General features: G+C 47.0%; 1 protein-coding gene across 3 annotated transcripts in view; it reads left to right on the plus strand.

The window, feature by feature from the left end:
- Positions 1-17,944, plus strand: part of PAK5 (p21 (RAC1) activated kinase 5) — a 148,489-nt gene that overhangs the window by 45,647 nt on the left and 84,898 nt on the right. The window contains exon 1 of one of the 3 annotated variants that reach the window (XM_068153194.1): positions 16,626-16,888. The exons of the other annotated variants lie outside the window; for them this stretch is intronic. The gene's annotated coding sequence lies outside the window, so the exon portion shown is untranslated. Of the gene's footprint in view, positions 1-16,625; positions 16,889-17,944 lie in introns of those variants that run through there. 3 annotated transcript variants of the gene reach the window in all.

A 17,944-nucleotide genomic window follows, 5' to 3' on the forward strand; every position in this document is an offset into this window, starting at 1 on the left:
TGTGCATCTCACTAACTTGAGGCACAAAAAGGGCAAGCTGCTATCTGCAACTTAGTGGGGCATTACCTGCCAGGCTTCAAGCTGGCAGTCTGAGCCTCCTGTATGTCTGAGGTCTCAACAAGAAAAAGTTTATTATCCTTTTTGCTGCCAAAAAAAAAGAAGAAAAAAACAAAACATTGCCTCTCCAAGGGATGGACTTTCTCTCCCATTTGCCCCCTTGTTAGGTGCACTGATCACGAAAAGCCTCCATGGTGCTAAATATTGGAGCCTTAAGGTCATCCTGAGAGGCAAAACAGAGGAGTTACGTGCTGCTGGGGAGATGAACTTCCTTCCCTGGCCCTTGGGTACTTAAGATTCACCAGTTGGTGATGCCTGTTTGGGGGTTTCCTTACTGTGCTTCAGGAGTGATCGATTTCAGGAACGTCAGTACTGTGCATGGGTGCAAGGAAGACAGTCTCAAAGCAGAACTTTCACAGACTGGGAGGACAAGCTTTAAAGCTAGACAAAATGTGCTGCATTTCACCTCCACTCTGGGCATCAGTCCTCCAAAAGAATAGTTGCTAAGAGTAGAATTATAGAATCATAGAATGGTTTGGGTTGGAAAGGACCTTTAAAGGTCATCTAGTCTAAGCCCTGCAGTCAAAAGGGACATCTTCAACTACAGCAGGTTGCTTGGAGATCTGTTCAACCTGACCTGACCTGACCTTGGGTCTTTCCAGGGATGGGGTGTTCATCGCCTCTCTAGGCAGGCTGTACCACTGTCTCACCACCTTCACTGTAAAAAAATTTCTTCCTGATATCTAGTCTAAATCTCCCCTCTTTTGGTTTAAAACCATCCCTCCTTGTCCTGTCACAATACCCCCTACCAAGAAGTGTCCCCATCCTTCATATAGGCCCTTTTAAGTACTGAAAGGCCTCAAGAAGGTCTTCCTGAAGCCTTCTCTTCTCCAGGCTGAACAACCCCAACTCCCTCAGCATGTCTGCATAGCAGAGGGAATTCAGCCCTTGGATCATTTTTGTGGCCCTTTTAAGTCTTTTGAATTAAAAAAGGACTTTTTTTAAGAGGTTTTGTTTTGTTTTGTTTTGTTTTTTGTTTTCCCTAATAACATTTTGAGGGCTTCTCAAAGGACCGAAAGGGCAAACTTAAGTCCACTCCTCGGGAATGCAAGGAAGAGGATGCCATGCCTCCCCGGGAGGACGCTGAGCCAGCCGGTGCCCGTGCCCGTGCCCGTGCCCGTGCCCGTGCCCGTGCCCGTGCCCGTGCCCGTGCCCGTGCCCGTGCCCGTGCCCGTGCCCGTGCCCGTGCCCGAACTGAACGCAGCCCGCCCCGGGCCCGCTGCGCCCGCGGCGGGAGAAGGCAGGGATGCTTTGGGCGGAGCCCACGCCGCGGCGCAATGCCGCCACCTGTCGGCCATCTGGGAGCCTGCAGGGTGCTGGTGAAGCTCCTCGCAGCTGCCTCCTCTGCTCCTTTGGGATGACCCGCAGCGTCAGGTGACCCCGCTGGGGCCAGTCGTGGCGGCAGCAGAGTGGGAAGTCGCTGGCTGCTTCCACCGCCAGACAGCAGCTCATGAGATGGGAGGTGACAGTGTTTCTGTCCCTTTTTAAGTTAACCCTTCTCATTGTAACTAGACCTTCAGGTTTCAAACGAGGAGCCACCATGCTTTAAAAAAACAGAAAGAAGTCATCAGCTACCAAGAACCACTACAAAGGAATTCTTTCTCTTTTTGTGATTCATCAATGGATAAACATTAAAATGAGAGGCTATAGTGTGGGTCAAGAAAACACTCCAAAAGCAGTGGGGTTTTTCCCTCACAACTGTACTGTTTCGGAACAGCCAAGACCGGGCCTGCCCTGGATTTTATCTTACCATATTCATAAGCATAAAGATATATTTCTAGGGCAGCAGTGAGATGTCAGCTAGCTCCACTGCTGGCTGTCTCCCAGCTTGAATTTTGCGCTATATTTGCTAAGCTAACTCCTCCAAAGGTATCTGGTGCATCTTTTCCTAAATATTGTTAACCCTTGGGAAGCTTCACCGTTTTGCTCAGCAGATGGTGTTTTCAGGCCTGTTCAAGAAATCCCTGATTAACACTCTGCTTCTGCATGGGGTTTATCATTTCTTGTGTTAAGCAAGAAGATTAAATGAACATGCCTTAAACGTGAGCTAAGCTCCCAAGTTATTCCCTCAGGTTTGCTATGCTTCTCAGAGAAGGTGTCTGGTTGCTTTCAGCAGTATGATTTGGGATTTCCACTGGAGCAGAGGAGGTTGTGTGCTGGAGATCCAAAGGCAGGCTTGAGTCCACCTGATTACAACTTCCTTCATAATCTGGTGCATTAGAAGAGGCAGAAGGAAAGTCAACCAAAAGCTCTGTCTTTGCATCATGTGAATTCAGCAGCAGCTGCTTGAGAGGGAAAGGGATACCCATGGAGAAAAGCAGTGATTTGGGGTCACTCCACCCTGCTGCAAGCTTGGCCTTTCTGCTGGTGCTGGACAACAGGTTTCTGCCAGCGTCACGGCAGCCACAGCACCAGAAGATCTGCAGGTAGAGACTGGTTCTGATCCAAGGTGGGCTCTTCACTTTGCAAAAATCCCCAGAAAAAAATCAAGTTCTACTCACTCTTCTTGCAGGATTGTAAATTGATATTGTGGGGCAACAGGCATCTGCTTTTGCCACTGGGTTTGATGCCTCTTTAAGATCTTTCACAAAGGAGATAGATATATATATATATATAGATATATATATATATAGATATATATATATATATAAGCAAAACCCAGGCTTATTAAAGCATGTTTTGCATTAGGTGCAGGTTTATCAAGTAAAAGAAATGATACCTGAAACCAGCAAATTCAACTGTTTTATGGTTTCTGTGTTCCTCTGATTCTAGTAAGAAGAAACTGTATTTGCTGCAACTTCCTTGTACTTCAGCAAGCTCTGGTGCTAAAGGCTTATCAGATGCCCCATTATTTTTTATCCTTGAGGTAGGGCTCTTAAAGGCTGGCTATATAAGTCAGGTATCATTAGTAAAGGTTAACCATTCACAGTGGTGCTGTATTTCATAGCCTTGGAGTGGAGACCAAAGAAATGCATGTTGATTTTCTGGTTTGCTTTATGCATTCCGGAAAGCCTTCTCTTCGATCTTCCTAAAATCTTCCCCTCTTGCTCATGGCAGCGTAATGACTTTTCAAAGGATGAATAAAAAATCTTTAGGGGAGAAAATCTGAGGAGCCTTATGAAAAAATAACTGGACTAAAATTGAGAAGTGTTTACCTGTGCAGGGGGGGGAGGGAAAGGGGGGGAGGGGGTGTAAAAAAAAAAAGTTGTTCTTTAGCATTCCTCAGTGGGTTTTGCTAAATTGCCATTGCATTGCAGAACAAATACAGCATTTCACAACTCAGGTAAAACCAAAAAGGCTTTAAATGATGTCTAGGATGTTAAATTTATAATAATTTATAGTCATTTATATTGTGCAAGCCTAATTCTTTTGTAATGTTTTGGATAAACCAACAGGCATGCACTTCATTCTTAATTGTAGCGACCATCTATTACTGTGGGCCAAATCCTTGTCTCATTTGCAGTCTCTGAAGTCTTACTACAGGTAATAATTCTGTGTTGAATATGCAGAATCTCAGCACTAGTTGATGATATGTGTTGTAGTAGAAAACAAGCCAAGAGCAGAACTCCTTTCCTACTGTTGGCATAGAAGTGGCATTGCAAGGATCCCCACAAGGAAGAGCACACAACAGCAGCCTCTCCACTAAAGAAGAGTACATGTTAATTTTTAGTGGTTTTCCAAAAGAAAAGGACTTTTGGGTTCTATATTGGATTAGGTGAGTGTCTGCCATCCGAAATAAATGCAGCACCTATGCCAAGTGAGGCATTCATCCAGAATTTGTCACCTTGGCTCTTACCTGCTGACTGCTGGGCTTGAGCAACATTGGGAATGGGGGATCTTGCTCCAGCTGAAAACTGGTGTCCAGGAAATACTGACTATCATTGCCAGGAGCGCTAGGTGGGGGAAGAAGATGTTTCTTGCTTTATGCTCTTCTTATAGGTGTTCAGAAGGAGACTTGACAGGGTGATTGGTTGCATAGTTTAGTTGATTGGGTGGTGTTGGATGATAGGTTGGACATGATGATCTTGAAGGTCTCTTCCAACCTGGTCTGGTCTATTCTATTCTATTCTATTCTATTCTATTCTATTCTATTCTATTCTATTCTATTCTATTCTAATTTAGAATTGGCCATGGCAGACTGTAAATTGTGACTGATCCCATTTTATTTTTGGTATTGCCAAGGTATTAGAGTGGTTTCCAGTTTTTAATAGTGTTTACAGGCAGAACATTGCTGTAGCGTCTGCTCCAACTGCATTCCTGATGAAAATGACCCAAATTTTGAGATAGAAACTCCCAAGAGCAAGGATTGCAGTCTGTGCATTCTTTATGTGATGGCTTTCCTATGCATGAGCTTCTCAAGTACACCTCATACAAAATCAGCAAAACTGTACCCATGTTTCCCTCTGCTCTGGAGAGACAAGTCTTCCAGGTAATCTGGCACTAATAAGTAATACCACAGGCATGCTTCAAAGATGTGTTTGAGGGTTCTCTTGAGCATTTCCTGGGGGCAGTGGATGGCATTCATGATGGGAGCCTCAGTGCTCAAACTACTGTGTAATGCTTTTCACACTCCACCTAACAACTGTTGAGGTCCAGATTGCTCTCCTAAATGCATGTGGCAGTGGGGAGAAGCTCTTGCTGTAGAAGTTGATAATGGTGTTTTCTGGCTTATTGTCATCACAGCAAGGGGGGAAATATCCTCGCAGGTAGTCCTTAGTCTTAGTAGTTAGAAATGTTTGAGCTCTCTGAAATGTAACTTTTTTAAGCCTGCAAACCCCACGGGGCTCCAGAAACTTTCTGTGCAAGCTAAATAATGAGATCTGCCCTGCCTTGCTTCTCCACTGTTGACCAGAAGAGGAAATGTGTTAATTTTATGGTGCTGCTAAGATCTCGTAGCCCTGTGTCAGGGTGTGCAAGTGATGTGGCCTATGCTTGGGCATCATGGGATAGTTAAAAATCTAATTCAGAGGAAAAAATTATCAATCCAAGTGACCCAGCAGGTGCTTCCTGGGATTATCCATAGGTGTAACTGCCATCACTCACCCTTTGCCACATCTTAATGTCGGAGCTAGCAAACTACAGCCATCCCTATCTTTTCTCTGGGTGTGTGGTACAATGGAGAGGTTCTGTCCTGGAGATGCTCCTTGTGGAATGTGCATCTCCTGTCACCTCCACCTGCCTGCCTTTGTAGGCTGTTGGGCTACAGATACCTGGCCTCAATGGGGCTAAATCCCCCAAGACAGGCCAGATCCTGCATCGCCTTTCTAGCAGCAGTACCATTATAAGGGGGGAGGGAGGGATATCTCATCTCTCGTTGCCATGACAATGAGCCTGTCAGGGTGAACATTTCTTTCTGTGAACAGCAATTCAAAGCTTAGAGCAATGCTGCTGCCTCCCAATGCTTGTTTGTGCCACGTGCAAACAGATCTGGGCAAAGCCTTGGGGCAGAGGGGGAAGCTGGCTGCTGCAGTGGTCCCTTCGCCACTTCAAGCAGTAGGGAGACTGACTGCTGACTGACTCTTTGTTCCCAACTCTGGCAGAAATCAAATCAAGCTTCCCTTCCCCCAGTAAAGCTTGCATTAAGCTGGAGAACATCAGAGCAAAAACGGATTAAAAAGAAAAATCATCCTTGTGGCAGCAAATGAAGAGGGTATAAATCACTGGTGTGGAGGGTGCTCTGCCCCAGGGCTGATATTCACTGATGCTAATGGCAGGCTTAGATCAGTGTGGCTGGGGGGATGTGGGGTATAGGCCAAGCCCTCCTCTATCTTCTTCACTTGTCACGCCAATGGGCCAAGAAGGGCAGCAGCCAAATGTGCTGTGGGTGTTGAGTCCAGGAGTGCACAACAAGCTGAAGCTGCCTCTCGCCACGCTGGAGGGAGCTCCTGAGACAGCAAAATGTCATGTCGTGGTCCAGCCCTCACAAGTCAGACTCCTCGATGAAATCAGGTTATATTTCAGGAAGGTTTTAACACATAACATAAGTTAGAAGACAGGTTGTTTCGTTTTAGGTTTTAGATCTATGAAAAGTTATGTTTTTTCTCCCCTGTGTAAATCAGTCTTATTTAGATTCTAAACAGTCTTATATAGATCTTGAACTTCTAATTTTCTATGTTTTTACATACAGAATCTGACCTTCTTGGAGTCACATGTCCCTGGCAGATGGGGCAGTGAATTCCAAGGTTGGGAGTGACATAGCTTAACACTGTTGATTGTCCTTTCCCCTATCAGTTGTCCCATAAACTGGGGCTGATACAGGCATGGCAAAGGGGAAGATCCCTTCAGACAGCCGTGTCAGCCCAAAAATAGAGTGAAGAGTTGGGATGAATGAATGAGGGCCTGCAGATGAGCCATTGTGGGGCACTAGGGGCTGGGATGTGCTCAGTGTGGCTGGTGTCAGCACCTACAGGTCACTTGGTTAAAGCATCCAGAGAAAGAAGGGGGCTCTTGCAAGCAGGGGTGGAAAACACAAGGCACTGGAGAAGCAGGGGAGATTGCAAAACCAGAAACAAACGTTCTAGCTTTGTGCAGGGTTTGTGATTGAAACATGGGTTAAAACTGGTGAAAACCACTTTGCCATTCACCAAGAGGTGAATGCAGAATAAGAACAAGTAAGACCATAACTTTCTTGTGCTGATTAAAGACTAACTATTTGGGCACTTTTCCTCAGCTCTTGTTTCTCTTTGCTTCAGCTATTGGGTGCAGAGTAGTGATGATAAACATAAAAGGTTCCATCCTTTGTGGAGGGGGTATCCCCAGAGCTCAGCTTGTACTTGGGGTGACAGACTGAAGATAGCCTCACAAGAGTATTGAGTGGAGGACTGAGGTGGGTCATGGCTGTAAATTTTGATCTGTAACCAGACTCTTAAACCAGAGACAGTTTGACATAGTGTTCCCAAAAGTCCTTGAATTACAAAGAGGCAGGACCATGTTCTTCAGAAAATACTGTTTTGTCCCTGGTGCCATTGTGCCTGCAGCAGTGGATTAAGGGAGGATTCCCTCATTTGGGACAGGGAGACTCCTTAATCTTCATAGCCTGGATTTAAAAATCCTGGAGAGAGTAATCACAGCCAGCTGGATTAGCATCTGCTGAGGAGCCCAGCAGGAGAGGGCAGCGTGACACTGCCAACCCTGAGGTTGGTCCTCACCCTTGTTTGCAGCTCTTTGTCCCAGGCCTGTGTTTGAGATGTACTTGGGCACTTAAAACCACAAATCCACAGAAAACAAGCCATTAAGAAGAACATTTGCTTACTCAATCATGGGTGGTCTCCCACAAGTGAGACTCCTGTGAAAAACACCACTGGGGCAGGTGGCAACTGATGAGGGGGACTTTTTGGTTTTTTCTTTTATGAGTGTCTTTAATATTGCTCTTGCAAGGCCATAACAAACTGAGTCATACTTTAGCCAAAAGAAGAAAAGGAGCAGATGTTCATCAGTTGACAGAAACTAGCTGGTATAAGGCCATCCCTATGCTGCCTGGAGGCATGTTGGCCTTCAGCCACTTGAGGAAACCCATAGTTACCACTTTGGCTGTGCTGCGCGAAGCCTTGAAACTAGAGTTTGTGGCAGCGCCCCCCTCATTTCTTTCCTTGCCTAATGCTGTCAAGGAGCAGGGCCATGCTCTGCTTCCCAGAGTGTGCTAGACTCAGCAAGGCACAAATTCTTTCTTGTTTATTTATCTGAAACCCTATCTCTGAACCATGGGATTTCTGTACAGATACAAGTGAAGCACTTACCTCAGACAAGGCATATTCTTGTTGGGAGATCCTGCAGGAGACACAGACCATATTGGCTTTTCCATCTGCCTTCAGGTATTGCTGCAGCAGCACATGAGCTCAGTGGTGTGTGTTTATTTGGCAGGAAGAAGTTGCCTTGAACCAGGTGAGGATCAGCTTGCTGTCACATTCACCATTTCAAATTTTAAACTGCATTGTTTATGCAGATGAGGTTTTCTGGCAGCAAACCTTGCATCCTTTTTTTACATCCTCCATAAGTCAAGAGGAAGGATGGTGACACACTCGATGTGCCCCAGAATGTGCTGTGTGCCATGTGGTGATGACCAGGCTCAGTCAAGCTGGATGGTGAGGTCACCAGAGACAGTCAAGTGCCAGCTGAACCACTCTGGGCTTGGGAACTGGAACTTTGGCCGTGCTGCACATTGTCTTCTTTGCTGCAATCTACAAAATTTCCCTTTGGATAATAACAAATCTCCTCTCTGCAAGCTGCCCTGTGACAGGGCTGGTGCTGTTTTATCCCAGCCTCACAAGTGCAGTTTGTCAGTCACCTAGTTACCTTGGCTTTCAAGTCTAATATCATCTCCTAGAGACAAATTACTTCCCTTTGTATAAATCTTTGCTTTCAGTTTTAAGACCCTCTGGATGCTCCTCTTGCAGGTCCTTGTGATCCCCATGATGTTGTCTTTGCTGGGGACAGTTTAAAGCACTTTCTTACTTCTGCATGAATCCATCCTCTGAGAGAGACACCTCTGATGAAGTACATATAAACAATGGTGGGAAGGAAAGCTGTGTAATACCAGAGCTACTGACAGCCTGCTGCTCTTCTGATTGACTGGCCAAGGAAGACTGCAAAAGGGTAGGGAGTTGTCCTGATTTTCTAATAACTTCCTGGACAAACTGTTTCAGCCCGGATCCTGTTTAAGGCATTCCTTGCCTGATTTCAAAAGAAACTAAATAAACAGCTCTAAAGATCCAATCCTTGACCTCTCCTTGCCTCTCCCTTTGCCATTCCTTGCTGAATTGAGAGTTAGTGTCTTCTCCCTCCATTGCACCTGCTCATCCACACTGATGCAGAGAATGGTTTCTGCTAGCCTGCCATCAATGATCAGTCTCAGGGAACTCTGCTTTGCTGAAACAGTGTGGGCATGTCTACACACAGATCACAGCAGAGGACACCCCAGGTCCCATCTGCCGGAGGATGCTCCAACAGCAGGACACCCACTCCCAAGCTTGAATGCTGCTGGGCTGAGGTGTCACATGCTCTGCATTGGCAGACCTGCACGACTGCAAGGCTCTCAGCTTTTTCCCCCTCCATCCTGGGCCATGTTCTATTGAATTGAATGTGGATAGTGGCTTTTTTTTTTTTTTTTTTTTTTGCTAGAAACCATGCCACTGCTCTGGGATGCCTGCTCCTACCATTTATCCTTTCAATTTAAAGGTTGCCAAGGAGTTGAGTTAACCCTAGCCTCTTAAAATGTGACAATCCTTCCTGTGCTTGCAATGAACTGTGTGCAAGGTATGATGACTTGCACCACTTTGTACCAGGAGCAGTGGTCTCTCTCTGGTTTCTAAATCAGGACAGATTATGTTTCCAAGGCAAACCCAGCAAACAATCCAGTGCTATTCTCCATATGCACTCAGAGGAGACCTAAAATGGTATCCAAAGAAAGGATGCAAGGAGCAAAAAAGGTGTCTTGGCAAACGTGTGGTGGTGCACAAAACAGCCGGAAGGACATCTCTGGTTTTCATCTCCTGCCTGTGGCCGTCAGTGTAATTGTAGCATACAGGGGACTCAGAGGAGATAATGCCTGAGAATAAGAGCTAATGGGGAAGAGTGAGAGAGAAAAGGTGAACAATATTTTCTTTTTTAAATCCTTTGATCTCTCTAGTGACAGTTGTAGTGAGGATATTTTTTTACACTGGGAATTTTAGTGCTGCTTTGAAGGACCCAAATTAGCAATGCCAAGGAAGTAACTGTCTGTCCATTCCTACAATATCTTCTTGCTTCTGTCTGCTCTCAAGATCTCATCAGTGCACACTGATGACCTGTTTTTTCCATCTTGATCATCAGTTTCTCTGCTCAGGGAGTGGGCAATCCTTTGCTTAGAAAACAGACTACCAGGATAAACCTGAGTGGTGTTCATCAGGTCCCACTGAATGCCTGGTCTGCTGCAGAGCATGTCACAGAGTGGGAAGAGGTGGATCAAAGCCTGTGTTCAGGGCTATCTCTGAACCTGCTGCACTGGTTCGAGCATCCTGTAGTCCTCCCACCCTGGTCAGCACAGGCTGAAGCTGATTTTTAAGTGAGTGTGCTGCTGGGGAAGGAGTCTTGGCAAAGCCATGATCCTGTTTGCTCTGATTGCTAAAGGTCATGGGGTGGCTCCATCTGTCAGAGGAAGGAATGAATGCTGGTATCTTCAGCAAACTGATTTCAAGCGTGTACGAATTCCCCTTTCAGTTTAATTTAATCATCTTTGGTGTCTGATTCTACAAACATGGCTTTGTATTGCTAAACTTTTGCTGCATATTAGCAGCTGCAATTTGAATTTGATTTTGACTACAGCAAGAAGCCTTATATTTAGCACTTGGCAAATCTCCTGAATGCAGGAGCACATCAGTATATAAACGCAGGTTACTTTGATCAGTATAATTTCGGAGGCTTATGTATGCGAGAGAGAATATTGGCTAGGTGCTGATACTCATAAAGGAGCTATGGAAAAATATTCTACCAAGGTGACTGCAATTGCATTACAATGTCAGCCTACTCAGAATTTGATGCAAAGAATTGTTTGTAATGAAAAAAAAAATGCTTTGTAGAAGTACTGTTAATGCAGTCTTTTGTAGCCTGCAGAACAAGGGTCAGGTGCAGAAATGTGTTCTTTCAGATGAAGAGAGCAAAGAAGAGGAAGAGCTGGGCTAATCCAGGGACATGATAGTGGCCAGGAGATGCAAGACACACCAAAATGGCTGTGGGATAAACCACCTGCTGGCTTCTTTGCTGCATAGAGTGCCAAACTAATAGTCACTCTTGCCAATAAAACAGGTGTAGGACTCAGGATTTGGCCATATACTCTAACAAAAGGAAGTACCTCAGTTTTCAGCCTGGGGCTGGAGCTGGAGGCATTCCCAGCTATTGCCTCTTCTGACAGCTCATGTACCTTCAAAATCTGTCCAGTTTCAAAAGGAGCCAGCTCTGACTCTGCTGACTTAATGGCAGAACCCCCAGATGTACAAACCTGACTTGGTCATACACGATTCTGGGTCACTCCCCTGAACATCTCTCGGGTCCAGTTTTCCTTTAGAGTTGTTGTTAGAGGGAGGAGTACTTTGTACCTGCTGAGTAGGGAGCAAGGGCTTCTGGCAGCTGGGAGGCTCACCTGCAGACACGTTGCTCCATCAGAAAGACTGATTTTTAGAAAGAGAGTTCCCTTTACATTGCAAAAGTGATCAGTGTCAGGAGTATGTAGTTTTGAGAACAAGCATCAGGTTCTGCTTTCATCAGAAAGATAAAAACTAAGGCAGTCACAGTGACCTTGCCCTGCAAATTTGCATGGGCAAAATAGAAATTTGAGCTTGGATGAAAATAGTATCATCAGTGTTGTGGGCATGATAACCAAGCATTTGCTGCCTCTGGAAAAGCAGTAAGATTAGAGGTGATTCTTCCTTCCCATTGCCTCTGCTGGCTTCTGACTTCCCAGAAATACCCCAACTACTTTGATTTATTGACATGCTGGGAAAAGGCAGTTAAGTTTTACCATCAGCCAACCCTGTGTGTCCAGATCTTCTGAAACAGAAGTTAAAATGGAGCCTTCTCATCATGTGTGTGAGAGGAAGAACTGATATTTTCCAAGTTGGTTGTGTGCTGGTGCTCCAGGACTCCAGATCCGATCATTGCTCATTCTCCACTTGGAGTGTGGAGGGCTGAAGCAGATGCAACTCCACAGGTGGCTTCACCAGAAGATCTCCTCAATCACAGGGTCTGGTCTGTGTTAGTCCCCAAATCCACCATCCCTGAACACAGTCCAGTGGACCCAATGTGCAAGGCTCGAGCATGCAGCCCTCTTCCACAGGCATTGTGTCAAGAGGTTGCTTGCATCAGAGGCTGTAGCTCCTTCCAGCTTGCGATGCCTTATGCTCTCTAACCCACTGCTCTTGGCAGGTGACGTAGTATCAGCAGTGCTGCAGAGCTTGTTCTTGCACTGTGGCTGCAGAGCGAGAGTGTGTGAGGCGTGATGCCTCCCAGCTCTCCACTGGCAGGCCTGTGGCTCAGTGCGGAGGGAGCCAGTTTGTCTCAGGGTGAATAGCTGAGCCTGGGCCAGCTGGCAGCCCCTGCACAGGAAGGCTGTGCTTGCAGCAGAGCTGGGGCTGATGCACAGCCTCGCTAGAACGGATTGACAGATTTGCAGTGAGCAACTTTCATGCGTCCCATATGTTGCTTAACTTCCTCTGGATGACTTAAAAAGGGGTGAATAAATCTTTTGCTGGAAGAAAGGAAGAGTGTATACTTGGCTATTTTTAAGTATCTCTGTTTGCCCCTGTAGCTTGGCCTGATATGGTCAAAAAAGAAAAAGTGTATTGATTAATCATTTTAGAAGCATGCACAGATGTATTAAGTAGCTTCCTGTGGCTCTAATGGCAGGCACAGGAAAATTCCCATAAAAATTGAGAAGTCCTGCTCTCTAAGAATCACAGCCCTGACTCAGATTGTCAAAGACAGAATGCTGCTAACTGGTATGGTAACTGCTGGGGCACTCTGACTGACACCTGAAAGATTTGGCTCATTATCTGTAGCAGAACTTCCAGGAAGGGTGAAATGTAACCTTGAGGTCAAACAAGAAGCAATGGTATTTCTACTCCTCTCTGTTTCATTTAGGCAGATATACGCAGTACCGACTGGCAGTGCTGATGAAGTGCCATTGTTTAATCCTGAAAAAATGCACATTTGATCTAGTTTGCATTTCCTAAAATCTGTGTTATTGATTTGACAATATATTTTCCGACAGAATAAGAAAATCTGCAGTTATTTATTCATTCTTGCCCCTTGCAGCGCTTGCTACCATCTGTTTTTCTTGGCTTTGCATCACCTTTTTTTTTTTCCCCACTTGTTCTTCTCCCACTGTGCACCAGTGAAGAACTATATTATACATTATCTCATAGCCAAATTATGCAGGGTATTGTAAACATGTTGTAAACTTTGCCAGCTGCAAAGTTAAGGGCTCTGAGAGATCTTGCTAAGTACTGGAAATGTGTTTTGAAGAAACAAGGCAGTCTTTTGGAAGCAGATTTGTAGGGCAATGTGACACAAAGGTGTAATACTGCTTTTGCAAAATGCTGGGGGAAGAAAGGGAGCAAATGAATGTGTTCTTGGGTCCCTGTAGCTTCATCATAGAGGCCATGAAGTCCCTGGAACAGTATCTGTCCAGCACTCACTGGTAAGACACAGAACAGCTCCGGTATGCAAATGCTGGTGCGTGTGGGCTTTGTGCCCCAGTGGGTGACAACAGGGATCGGAACGTTATATAGACCCAGCACTGCCATCATTTTGGGCAGGACAGCACCAAGCTCAGGGCATGCTGCAGGGCCAAAGCTACTGCACATCTCAGAATTATCCCTGGAGTTGGAGCAGCGATGTCCTACAACCGCTATCCTGGGAGCATGAAATCTGCAGGGTAGGTATCTTGTTCTCTGTGTTGTAAGGTTAGTGCCTATTACTGCTTTTAGAAATATGAGTTGAAGAGTCATAGGTGTATGAGGATAACTCTGTGTAGATCTACAAGAATTATAGAAATATAGATCTTTATGTATCTTTTGCTGGTTGACCAATAAGGATGCTTGCAGTAGCAAAACCAGGCATCCCAGATATCATGCCTCAGAAATACACAAGAACTTTAAAACTACCATTATGAGGTTTAATATATGCTCTCTGTCTGTCATGTAATGTCTGATCTGAATGTGAAGAAGGTCATGCCTTTGAGCCTTCATCCCATGGTATGCTTCCAGAAAGGGCAGAAATCTTCCTGTGGCAGACATACATAACTACAGCCCAGAATCTAGAAATGTCAGACAAGCATTGGGCAGCATGGAAATGGAGGCTACTGCCACCCTTGCAAATGGAGAGAGGCCCTGGGGTTGTACCGATGCACTTGGCAGAGAGCAATCCCAAATTCCCTGCAGTGAAGAGGTCTAAGAAGCAATGTGGATTATAGGTGCACTGGGACAGTGGATGGTGGACATGTAAATGCCTGTACAGGCTGATGGTTGACATCCAGCCCTCAGTGGAGTGCAGTTTTCTACATTTGCTGTAAATTCAATATGAATGCTTTTGTGCTCGTATTTTTACTAATAAGGAAAACAAAGACATCTTAGGTTTAGAGGAGATTTGAGGTGGAACTATGATAGTAACTGCTCTGGTGCCAGAGATGTGGCTCTTAAACAGCATTTTGGAAAGAGTTGGGGGGCTGGAGGTGTCTCAGCAAACACTGACCATGATGTGCTGTCAAGACCAAAGGGAGCTCATTTTGCAGTGTTAGGCTGAGCAGTGACTGAGGAGAAATTAAAGAAAATAGGGTAGAAGAAAACATGTTGGGTAATCAAAGGGCACATTGCTTTTGTTGTCATTGTGAACGTAGAGTTTTTCATACAATCACCATGGTTTGGGTTGGAAGGGACCTTTAAAGGTCATCTAGTCCAATCCTGCTGCAGTGAGCAGGGACATCTTCAGCCCCATCCATACTGATCTTGAATATTTCCAGGGATGGGACTTCTATCACCTATCTGGGAAACCTGTGTCATTGTTTCATCATCCTCATTGTAAACAGCTGTTTTCCTTCTATCTTGTCTAAGTTTCCTGTCTTTTAGTTTAAAACCATCAACCCTTGCCCAACAGCCCCTGCTAAAAAGTCTTTCCTCATCTTCCTTATAGGTCTCTTTTAAGTACTGAAAGGCTGCAATAAGGTCTCTCCGAAGTCTTCTCCAGGCGGAACAATCCAAGTTCTCTCAGCCTGTTCTCATAGGAGAGATGCCTCAGCCCCTCATCATTTTTCTGGTCCTCTCTGGACTGGTTCCAACAGGTCCATGTCTTCCTTATGTTGAAGACTCCAGAGCTGGACACAGTACTCCAGGTGAGCTCTCACCAGAGTGGAGCAGAGGGGCATAATCATCTCCTTGACCCGCTCGCTACACTGCTTTTGATGCAGCCCAGGACATGGTTTGCCTTCTGAGCTGTGAGTGCATATTGCTGGCTCATGCACCAGTATCCTCAAGCTTTTCTCTACAGGACTGCTTTCAATAATATCACCTCCCAGCCTGAGTGGGTACCAGTTGGTTGCCCAGTATATGCAAATCTCTTTAGAATAGAGTAGCGTAGAGTAGAGCAGAGTAGAGCAGAGCAGAATAGAATAGAATAGAATAGACCAGACCAGGTTGGAAAAGACCTTCGAGATCATCAAGCCCAACCTATCACCCAACACCATCTAATCAACTAAACCACAGCACCAAGTAGACCTCAGGTGAGTGGCTGAGTGCCTTAAGAGCCTCATCCTTTGCACTTCCTCCTGCCCATCCCAGCATGGCAGCCAGCAAAAAAGAAACTAGAAATGAAGTTTAACTCAATGTCATGAAGTATGAGGTGACTCCTCTCCCATGCAGAGCTGTATCATTCAAGCTGGTTTCAGATCTTTTCTTCTGGAGGATTTGCTACAGGTACCTACAGGAAGCACTTTGCAGTCATCTGTGAGCACATACCACCATTTCCTTCCTGATTTAGCATGTGGAAGGAGTGATGTATACCTTTATAAAAGGCAATCTTAATCTTTCTTGAAGGAGTATGACACGGGTTAGAGAAGCTTTCTGAGGCCGGCACAACTTGCTGGTGTAAGACACCTAAATTACATAGGATGTAGGTTGTGTTTCCTTTACTTGCCTTAACAAGATTTGTCCCCAGCACCTGGTCAGTGCTTGGGAAGAGATTATGGGTAAGAAAACACAATAGCTCTTTTTTTTTGTATAATATATATGTATACAGAGAGATTGAGATAATGATTGACATCCAAGTGCAGAAAGAAGTGGTAAGGGGGATGTATGGGCATGTGGACGTATGGGCATGTGCATGCATGAGTGGGTGGGTTGATGGCTGGATGGCTGGGTGGATGGTTACTCAGTTGGGGTGGGGGTGGATGGGAGTGTGGAGTGGTGGAAGAGCAGGTGGATTGATAAATTGGGAGTTTGGGTGGCTGGATATAAGGAAGCATGGTTTGGTGCATTGCATGGCTGGGTTATATGTGGGTGTATGAGTGCATGGGTTGGTGCATGGATGGAGGGATTGGTTGGTGCATGCATGGGTGGGTGGGTGGATGCACAAGGCGGTGCACGCATGGATAGGTGTTTAGATGCATTGGCTGACACATACCTGAGTGGGTGGGTGCATTAGTTGGTGCATATATGGGTGGGTGCCCAGGCTGGTGCATTCATGGGTGGGGCATATGTGGGCGTCTGAGTGCATTGGGGATTGCACAAAGTAGTGCATTCATGGGTAGGTGCATTGTTTGGTGAGTGCATGCATGCATGGGTTGGTGCATTCGTGGGTGGGGGGGATATGTGGGTGTGTGAGTGCACGAGTGGGTGCACAAATAGGTTCGTGCTCGGGTGGGTGGGTGCGTTGGCTGGTGCAGGTACCGGTGGGTGTGTGCCTTGCCTGGCGCAGGCACTGGTGGCAGCGCGGTTTGGGAGACGCGTGAAGGGGCGCGTGACAACTAGACAAAGCCGCAGGACAGAGCTGAGGGCAGGTGTTGGCCCTCTCCTCTCGGTGCAAGCCCGCCCCGCGGCCCCTCACTGCCGGCTCCGTGCCCAGAGCCAGGCGCGGGGCGGCGCGGTGCTGTGGGGGTGGAGCCGGACCCCGCCTGGGCTCGGAGCGCGGGGGGCGGGCGGCGGCACCTGCGGGCCGGAGCGGAGCCCGAGCGGTGCCGAGTGGCGGCCGGGCCCGGATGTAGCCGGTGCGGGAACATGGCGCTGAGGGCGGTGTGACGGCGGCAGCCGAGGTAGAGGCGGCGGAGCAGGAGCGCGGGGACCTGTGCAGGGCACGGGGTGATGGCTGCCTCCCGGGCAGAGCGATACGGGGACCGCGGGCATAGGCTCGACCTTGCGGGTGGGGGGACGCGGCGCTCCCTGGTGCTGCCCATCCTGGCAGGCAGTGCCCGGCTCAGCGGGGCCGGAGCGGGCCGGCAGCGGCCGGGAGACAAAGGCACGGCGCGAGCATCGCCATCCCTACCGGTGTGGAGCGGGCAGAGCCGCGGGGGCTGCTGAGGGCGGCTGGCGCAGGGAGAGCCGAGGGCTCCCGGGCTCCGCTCCGAGAGGTCTTCTTGAGGGCCGGCGTAAGGGGTTTTGGTGTAAATACCTTGTCGGGGTTCTCACAACAATGCGGGGGTTTTGTTTGTTTTGAAAGGCATTCTGATTTTTGTCAAGGTGTTTCCAGAAGTTGCTTCTAACTTTGGGTGGCTATCGTGTTCCTTTGGGTTTCACACAGACAGCAGGTGCCCAGAGCTGTCCAGCTGCTCCTGGCGAGGCTCGTGCGCCTGTCTACCTCTGCTCGCCCGGTTTTTTGCATGTGGAGGGTTAGAAATGCCTGCAGTCGACTCCGTTCTCCTTTCTGGCTTCATTAGCCACCGATTAGCGCAGCTGAAGAAAACGAGCCGCATAGTGACTGCCATGCTCGAGTGACGCTCCTGCCTCAGACCGGAGGAGAGCTGCTTTATTCTTATTATCGATCAGAATTGTTTCCCAACCCTCCAGCAGCACGCAGGCTGCCGTTCATCCTCTTTGTTACACACCGACCCTCTGCCAACGGAAAGAAACAATGGAAATTGTTTTCCGCTCCCAAATATTCAGTGTTAGAACAAATGGACTGTCATTACCATTAAGGAACAAATTTCCACCGACTTGACAGGGGCTGACAGTGAGACCACCCTGCTGGGAGCCTTTCCCTTCATTGTAGAATCAGTTTTTATATGCTTTAGCTTTTCAAAATGAAGGAAGTGAATTGGTTTCTGTTTTGAGATCGGTCTGTGTGGTCCTTGCTGCACTTAGGTAATCATTGC

This window comes from Melanerpes formicivorus, unplaced genomic scaffold, assembly GCF_026170545.1.
Source record: "Melanerpes formicivorus ecotype bairdi unplaced genomic scaffold, bMelFor1.0.p_v2 SCAF_25, whole genome shotgun sequence".
Lineage (NCBI taxonomy): Eukaryota > Metazoa > Chordata > Aves > Piciformes > Picidae > Melanerpes > Melanerpes formicivorus.